The 7,540-nt window shown below is 47.9% G+C and overlaps 1 protein-coding gene across 2 annotated transcripts in view; it reads right to left on the bottom strand.

The window, feature by feature from the left end:
* HIGD1A (HIG1 hypoxia inducible domain family, member 1A) overlaps positions 1-6,010 on the bottom strand; it is an 11,769-nt gene extending 5,759 nt beyond the window's left edge. The window contains exon 1 of one of the 2 annotated variants that reach the window (XM_008569845.1): positions 5,928-6,010. The gene's annotated coding sequence lies outside the window, so the exon portion shown is untranslated. The remainder of the gene's footprint in view (positions 1-5,927) is intronic. The other variant, XM_008569846.1, reaches the window with a different exon arrangement.
* Between the last annotated feature and the right edge of the window lie 1,530 nt (positions 6,011-7,540).

A 7,540-nucleotide genomic window follows, 5' to 3' on the forward strand; every position in this document is an offset into this window, starting at 1 on the left:
ACACTGAGGGTTGCGATCCGTTGCCGGACACGGAAAAAGACAAAAGACAAAAAAAATATATATATATTTTTAGAAATTGACTGTACTTTTAATCTATAGCCACCTTTAGGGAGAGTTGTATATATTTATTCCCCTTATCGTTTTGCTGTTTCTCCCATACAACCAATTATTTTTTAGCACCATACTGTTAAAAACAGTGACATTTTTTTAAAAATTGAAATTACTTTTATCAATTAAAATAGCAGCTACTAATTTTTTGGCTATCTTCATCCTTACCCAATTTCAACTTGACAACTCTAAGTTACTCAAACCAAACTGATAACTCCTATTGCCTTTTCCATATCATCTTGCAAATCCTAAGCACTTTTAAGTGTGGTTAAGTAGAATCTTTATTGCTTTCAACTGCTGATTTATTTACTCCATTGTGCTACTTGGCTTCAATTCTCACTTTTGAATAGTTTCCAATCTAGTACACTGATCTCTATTATCAACAGTGATTGTCTTTGAGGAAAGATTAGTTATTCTTTTTTTTTTTTTTTTTTTTTTTAAAGATGACCGGTAAGGGGATCTTAACCCTTGACTTGGTGTTGTCAGCACCATGCTCACCCAATGAGCTAACCGGCCATCCCTATATGGGATCCGAACCCGGGGACTTGGTGTTATTAGCACTGCACTCTCCCGAGTGAGCCACGGGCCGGCCCAAAAGATTAGTTATTCTGACAGCCAAAATTTCTACCTACCTCATTATTTATTCCTTTTAAGGACAAAGCTTTTATTTTTAAAAAATGTTGCTAGAAATGACTCCTTTTAAACATAATTTATGTTCAATTGAACATAATATAGCCTTTTAGTTTTCTTATGACCTGCGTTATCTTTTTTAATAACACTGCAGCACAAAATTCAACTACCATCGGGGCCTTCTTAATGGATAAATATCTTCTAAGCTTCAGGTCTGCCTTCCTTAAAAATACCTTATATTCCCCAGGCTTTCCCTTTAAAATTCTCTGCTTTCTTTTTATAATATTATTCCTTTAGGTGGTACCCAAAAAGGCTAAATACTGACCTGATAGTTATATGAATATGGGGATGAAAAAAAATATTCATTCTCCTCATCACAAGGAGCAAAGGCTCATTTCTCCCTTTTCAGTCATCTCTCACACCGGAAGTTAATAACCATTTCATCACAATGAGGCAATAAACAAATTCAATTTCACCTTAGTCACAATAACTATGTATAGTTTCTTCTTTACTGAACTATTCTGAACTGCCTGTAAACTTTATCCATAGATAAAATAAGAGAGTCAAACATAGTATTTAAATGTACAAGACTCTGATTAGTGTCAGTAACAATAAACTCAAAAGTCAACTGCCCACCTCAGAACCCATATAAAAATCTTACCTTCATTTCTGGGTTATGTGCATCATAACTCCTTCATCATATCCCTTCCATAAGAGTGGCTCTCATTTAACACTGCACTATTCAAGGGGGTTAGTGGCAGTTAAGGCCCTCAAAGAAAATGCAACTCTAGAGGTCGGGGGTGGCATGCTTAGTTTGAAAAACGAATTCATCCCTCCAAGCCACCCCCACCAAAAGAGTCAATACTATCATCTGACAGAAAATCTTAGTTACACAGGAGAAAATTCAGATTAGAACTAGACCTTCTCTTCTTTTTTTTGTACTCCATTACTTCCTAATTGAATATACTCCTACTTACTTAGCTTATATACAAGGTTCAATAAACTCAAGGTCAGGATGCTCACTATATATTTGAAAAGACAAAACATAAACACTGAAATAATTAATGGTTCAAAAACTTAGTTGTTTTTTTTTTTAAAGAGAGATGACAGAGTGTCATTAATTTCCAACAGCACAATAGAGACAATGAAGACTGAATTTACAGGGAGTGAAGTATTTTAGTGAAAGGAGGTTTGGGAGGTTTCACAGAGAAAGACTTGAGATTGGCTTTGAAGAAACTGTATAATTGGACTACAGGGATTAAACATTGTATTTATTTCAGGCTGGTAAGTTTATCAGTTGTCTTCATACCTAAACATAGACTTTTCAAAGATATAACTGCATTTATCACAAATCCTCCTTCCACCTCTCTTCCCAACCCCATTCTAACCACACTTAAATTTCTTAGATGTTCTCTATAGCTCTGAGCCTTTGTACAAGCTTATTCTTCTGCCCAGAACAATTTTCCTCCCTTTCCCCACTTTAATCCCCTTCAGATACTCTTTCCTAGATGACCCCTCCCACTTTTTCAGGTTCTATCTTAATTGACCTCCTCTGGGAAGTCTTCTTTGACTCTCTAAGTTTTTGATAAGAGTTTTGGTTATGTAGTCCCATAGGACTCTGTACTTTCTCTATAATAACCCCTATAGGGACTGGCCAGTTAGTTCAGTTGGTTAGAGCATGGTCACTGGTTTGGATCCCCATACCGGCTAGCTGCCAAAAAACACAAACAAAACAAAACAAAACCCCATATAACAACTTGTTTAATTTTCTATTTCTTTTGCTAGAATCCTGAAGTCAGAAGCCTGTATCTGCCCTGCTTGTATTTATCTCCAGTGCCTGGTGCAATGCCCTGTAATAAGTATACCACAAAATGTTTGTTGAATAAAAAGTTACATTTCTCAACAATTAAAATTATTCTCAGGTAATTTACTTAGGAATATTTAGTGGAAAAAAATTATAATGTTTAGAGTTTAATCAGTAAGATAAATTCCAAACTACATGTACCTAAGTGTTAATTTCTTTTATAATTCTTATATTGTATGTATGAGAGAAGAAAAAATAACCTGAGTAGGTCAACAGCATGCTGTTGGTACTGTTGTAAACAAACAAATTAAGGGCAAGATTCTTGCCAAGAGAATTAATGTATGTATCGTGCATATTGAGATGAGATAGCTTCCTGAAACGTGTGAAGGAAAACAATCAGTAAAAGCAAGTCAAAGAGAAAGGAACCTGAGTTCAACTGAAGTGCCAGCCTGCTCCACCCAGAGAAGCACACATGTGAGAACCAATGGCAAGGAGCCTGAGCTCCTGGAACCTGTTCTCTATGAATTTATGCCATAATGGGTGTTTTTCTTGAGAAGTGTGGTGTCCCTTCCCCCAAAGAAATAGTAAAAGCGAAAAGTAAAAATAAAAATAAATAAAAGCAAGAAAGTTAGTAGTTTTTCCTCTAATTATCTCACATCTGGATGACTATAATTGTCCAACAGATAAATGGAGCAAGAGTTTTTTCCTCTCCTTTCTGGAGGGGGATGGGTGTCTCTCTCCTCTTTATAGAAGAAGAAAATCGTTCTCCATTCCTCACCTATGAAGCAAACTCCGAAGCTTGTATGGGTAGGATATTTGACCTGGTTTTCAGAAAGTAGCCCCTAGGGTAAGAATTGGGTGCAGGGAACCATGTGGTTATTATTTGCTTTAAATGACTAATGATTATCTGTCTCTGATCCAGAGCACCTTGTGTGCACATTTCAGATAAAATTAATAAAGATGAATATTAAAAGTCCTACACATATCAGTTATTTGTAACTCTATAGTTCAAATTATATCTTTATATCATCTTTTAAAATTCTAATGTAGTATAAACCTAAAACACTCTATGAACATAAAATTTTGATAATTGTCTTCTAGTTACCACCTAGAAGTTTCCTAAGTATTCTTGATTTACAGCCAGCTGAATTGAAAATGGTTAACTTCTTAAGTATCATGGTCAATAACCTCAAATTATATAATTTGAGAGTGACAAACAAATCAGATGACTAATCCATGCCAATAATCTTATTTTACAGTTGAGGAAAGGGTTCAACATCAGGAACATACATCTCCTCCAGGGTAGGATTAGAACCCAGCTCTTCTGATACACAGTTCAGGGTTATTTTGATTGATAGTATACTGCCAAATCATCAGTCTTATGATGCCGGTACAAATTTAATCTGAAAATATAAAAATCCATTCCTCAATAGAAGCCTACATTGCTCTTTGAATTGTAAAAAACATGTAAGTCATGCCTGAAGTTAAATGGAATCTTCTTCCCCAGTGACTTAACTCATCTAACAATCTCAACTGTGATTTGAAAAGATTTTTTTTCGCTAGCACCACTATTAGAGTTTTTTTAAATTATTGTTTTGTCAACCACCCAGTGATTGACCCAGATCTGTCAGAAAGTTGAACTGATGCAAAAATAACCTGATATTCAGTTTGGAGTACACGAATTATTCTGTAAGCTTAGTAAGATACTACTGAAGACCTTTCCAAATGCATGGGAATCTAGAAGAAATATAAAGGAAAATGAGCTGCCCAGCATCTGGTAATGTAATAGAGTGAAGGATCTTCAGGGCCTGTCATTTTAGTCACAGGCACTACTATCTAAAACAACAATGGTTTCAAACTTTGATTTGCATCAGTCCCTTCAGTTTGTTTTTCGGCGGCTGGTGGTAAGGGGATCCCAACCCCTGACCTGGATGTTATCAGCATCATGCTGTAACCAAGTGAACTAACAGGACAGCCCCACTTCTTCAGCTTGCTTAAAGTGGCTGCCAAGGCCCCCACCTAGGGATTCTGATTGAGTTAGGCTGGGGCAGGGCCCAACGAGTCTGTATTTTAAGAAACCCCTTCAAGTGATTCTGGTGCACAAGGAACTAAGAGAACCCCTTGTATACAGGATTCTAAATATGTGTGTCATGCTGGAGGATGGTACCACTTCAACCTGTCAGAACTTTTCATCCAAACCGGTCATACTCGAAAGTGCCTGGGTACTTCCGGAAGCACAAATTCCTTTGGTGGAGCTCACCCCGAAGAGGGAAATTACCTGCTTCCCACCCCGGGAATAAAAATGAGAAAGGCGTGTAACACTGCTGAATCATTTAGGCTGCTCCCAACTTTGAACTCATGCTAATGCCTTGTAATCTCTAACCGGCAGATTTACTTGTCAGGAAGAAATTTTAATTGCATCATAGATGCTTTATACGAGGCCTGAGAGGTAGGGTAGGGTGGCAAAGGGTGGGAGGAACAACCAGGTCGGGCAGAGAGGACCAGCGCTGGAAGGACCTCTGGTTTTATGCTCTCCCCTCAAGCTCTCAACCTTCTCTCTCCCTGTAACCTTGTCAGGACTCCACGGCCGGGGCGCTCGCTCTTCCTAGTCCTCTTCACCCACCGCTCAGCCCCCGCTCTCAAAAAGGCGCCAACTCTGGGTACTCTCCCCGCCACCGCGCTTCGAAGTCGGCCCCAGCACACCCCCTTCCCCAGTGTCTTATTACTGCCCTATCAGCGAGTATTCCCTTCTAGGCAACGACTCGCTCCACAAACTTTTGCTTCATCTCCTCGCTGGCTCCGCATCCCCTCGCCCGTGGGAGGAACAACCAGGTCGGGCAGAGAGGACCAGCGCTGGAAGGACCTCTGGTTTTATGCTCTCCCCTCAAGCTCTCAACCTTCTCTCTCTCTCCCTGTGACCTTGTCAGGACTCCACGGCCGGGGCGCTCGCTCTTCCTAGTCCTCTTCACCCACCGCTCAGCCCCCGCTCTCAAAAAGGCGCCAACTCTGGGTACTCTCCCGGCCACCGCGCTTCGAAGTCGGCCCCAGCACACCCCCTTCCCCAGTGTCTTATTACTGCCCTATCAGCGAGTATTCCCTTCTCGGCAACGACTCGCTCCACAAACTTTTGCTTCATCTCCTCGCTGGCTCCGCATCCCCTCGCCCGACAGGACTGCAGGCCTAGTCTTTCGGTCCCTAACCTCTCCCGGTGCTCGAGGTCGGGCCTGGGCTTCGCCAACTACACCTCGTCCCCTTCATCGTCTCCCAAGCCCGCGGCCCCCAACCCTTCCAAGGTCCCTTCGTCCCGGCCAGGTGGTACCCCACTTCTTCCCGCCCCATAGTCGGGTGCTCCCGGCTCCCATTATCCCCATCAGTCTTTGCTTACCGAGACAAACAAAACCCTCACGACCCAAGCGGCTCGTACGTCCAGCACGAACACCCCGTCCGGTCGGCTTCTCTCCGTCCCGCCCACAGCCTGACCCAGCCAATCAGAAGCCAGCGGCCAGCACGCGGGGATTGGCGTCGGCCCGGTGTGCGTGCGTGTGAGCGGTGGGTGGGGCGGTCCGGAGAGGGCCCCGGATTGGTCCGAGCGACGTGCGCGGGCGGGTGGGGCTCTGCGTCCCCGGCTCTCGCGTACGGGTCGCGTCAGACATGAGAGCCCGGCGGGTGGAATTTGCGCTGGGACACTCAAAGGCCCTTGGCCACTGTCCCCGGGTCGTCACAGATTTCTGTCTGCCTTCCCCTGGGGTAGCGGGGGGCGAGCGCAGTGAATGCCGCGTCCGGGGTGCTGGCCGCTTGCGGGACTCCGCGCGGGCCGGGCTGTGCTGGGGGAAAGGGCTTTCGATAGCGGCTGGTCCTCGCGAGGCTGCGGGGTGGGTAGAAGCACGAGCAGTCCTCAGGGGCGTCACGGCGGTGGGGCGACTAAGCACCCGACCCGTTCCGCTCCCCTGGCGGTGGTCAGACGTGAACGTGCGTTGTTGGGTCTCCTGAGGGACCCTTCCTGGAGCTTACATTCCGGTGGGGAGCAGCCATTAATTGCAAGCAGGGAGTCATAAGAGCTGCGACCTCCGGAGCCGGGGAGGTTTCTCCGAGGAAGGGTCAGAGACCCCGCATGACAGGGGGGGGGGGGGGGGGGGGGGGGGGGGGGGGGGGGGGGGGGGGGGGGGGGGGGGGGGGGGGGGGGGGGGGGGGGGGGGGGGGGGGGGGGGGGGGGGGGGGGGGGGGGGGGGGGGGGGGGGGGGGGGGGGGGGGGGGGGGGGGGGGGGGGGGGGGGGGGGGGGGGGGGGGGGGGGGGGGGGGGGGGGGGGGGGGGGGGGGGGGGGGGGGGGGGGGGGGGGGGGGGGGGGGGGGGGGGGGGGGGGGGGGGGGGGGGGGGGGGGGGGGGGGGGGGGGGGGGGGGGGGGGGGGGGGGGGGGGGGGGGGGGGGGGGGGGGGGGGGGGGGGGGGGGGGGGGGGGGGGGGGGGGGGGGGGGGGGGGGGGGGGGGGGGGGGGGGGGGGGGGGGGGGGGGGGGGGGGGGGGGGGGGGGGGGGGGGGGGGGGGGGGGGGGGGGGGGGGGGGGGGGGGGGGGGGGGGGGGGGGGGGGGGGGGGGGGGGGGGGGGGGGGGGGGGGGGGGGGGGGGGGGGGGGGGGGGGGGGGGGGGGGGGGGGGGGGGGGGGGGGGGGGGGGGGGGGGGGGGGGGGGGGGGGGGGGGGGGGGGGGGGGGGGGGGGGGGGGGGGGGGGGGGGGGGGGGGGGGTCTGTGATTAAATTAGTCTTAGTATAACCACAAAACAAGGCAGACTGTCAAGTGCTGTATCGTACAGGTAGTAACTAAACGTCATGGATTCAGGATTTTGAAAGTCGTGTCTCAATTGATTTAAGCCACTCATAGGAAACATTTTATGCTGTTTAAGATTTAGGGGAAAAAAAGATACTTCATACCTTGATTATGTGGTAACTTTCAGCTCCTTAAAGGCACGTATTTCGTCTTCCTGATCTTGATATCTCCTTGAACACT

Source organism: Galeopterus variegatus, unplaced genomic scaffold (genome assembly GCF_000696425.1).
Source record: "Galeopterus variegatus unplaced genomic scaffold, G_variegatus-3.0.2 Scaffold536, whole genome shotgun sequence".
Taxonomy (NCBI): domain Eukaryota; kingdom Metazoa; phylum Chordata; class Mammalia; order Dermoptera; family Cynocephalidae; genus Galeopterus; species Galeopterus variegatus.